The following is a 1,412-nucleotide window of genomic DNA, read 5'->3' on the forward strand; positions in this document are numbered from 1 at the left end:
TTGGAGAGACACAGAAAGAGAGAGAAACATCAATGTGAGAGAGACACATCAATGGTTGCCTCCTGCATGCACCCCATCTAGGGCAGAGGATTGAGCCTACATCTGAGGTATGTGCCCTTGACTGATATCAAACCCAGGGACCACACCAGCTAGGGTGCTGTGCTAAAACTTTGAGCTTGATGTAATCCCATTTGTTTGTTGTTTTGGTTTTCCTTGCTCAAGGAGATAAAAAATATTCCTAAGGGCCAGGGTATATAGTTTACTGCCTATGTTTGTTTCTAGGAGTTTTATGGTTTCAGGTCTTAGATTTGAGTTTTTAATCCATTTTTATTTTATTCTTATGTATGGTGTAAAAAAAGGTCTAATTTCATCCTTTTGCATGTATCTGTCCAGTCTTTATTGAAGAGACTGTCTTTACCACATTGTATATTTTTGCCTCCTTTGTCATAGATTGACAATATAGGAATGGGTTTATTTCTGGGCTTTCTATTCTGTTCCTTTGATCTAAGTGTCTGTTTTTTATGCAGTACTATGCTGTTTTGATTTTTATGACCTTATAGTATAGTTTGACATTGGGTAGCATGATACTTCTAACTTTGTTCTTCTTTCTCAAGATTGCTGTGGCTATGTGGAATCTTCAGTGGTTCCATATAAATTTTAGGAGAATTTGTTCTCGTTCTGTGAAAAATGCCCTTGGTATTTTGGTAGAGATTGCTTTGAGTACATTGGGCAGTATGGGCATTTTAACAATGTTAATTCTTCCTATCTATGAGCACAGTATATGCCTCTATTTATTTGTGGGTTTTTTTTTCAATTATTATCTTCAATGTCTTATAGTGTTCTGAGTTATCGGTCTTTTACCTCCTTAAATTTATTCTTAGATGTGGGTTTTTTTTGTTTCTCTTTTCTGATAGTTTGCTATTGGTGTTTAATAATACAACCAATTTCTGAATATTACTTTTGTATTCAGCTACTTTACTGAATTCATTTATCAATTGTAATCGTTTTTTGGTGGAATTTTTAGGGTTCTTTATATATAGTATCATGTTATCTGCAAATAATGACAATTTTACTTCTTCCTTTCCAATTTGGATGCCTTTTATTTCCTCATCTGATTTCTGTGGCTAGGACTTCTAATACTTTGTTGAATAAAAGTTGTGAAAGCAGACATCTTTGTCTGGTTCCTGATCTTAAGGAAAACAGTTTTAGCTTTTCATTGTTGAGTATAATGTTAGCTGTGTGTTTGTCAAACATGGCCTTTATTATGTTGAGGTATATTCTGTCTATCCTCACTTTGCGGAGAGTTTGTATCATAAATGGATGCTGTATTTTATCTAATGCTTTTTCTGCATCTATTGATATGATCATACTAGGGGCCCAGTGCACGAACATGTGCACCTTGAAAGGACTGC

Source organism: Myotis davidii, unplaced genomic scaffold, assembly GCF_000327345.1.
Source record: "Myotis davidii unplaced genomic scaffold, ASM32734v1 scaffold1187, whole genome shotgun sequence".
Classification (NCBI taxonomy): domain Eukaryota; kingdom Metazoa; phylum Chordata; class Mammalia; order Chiroptera; family Vespertilionidae; genus Myotis; species Myotis davidii.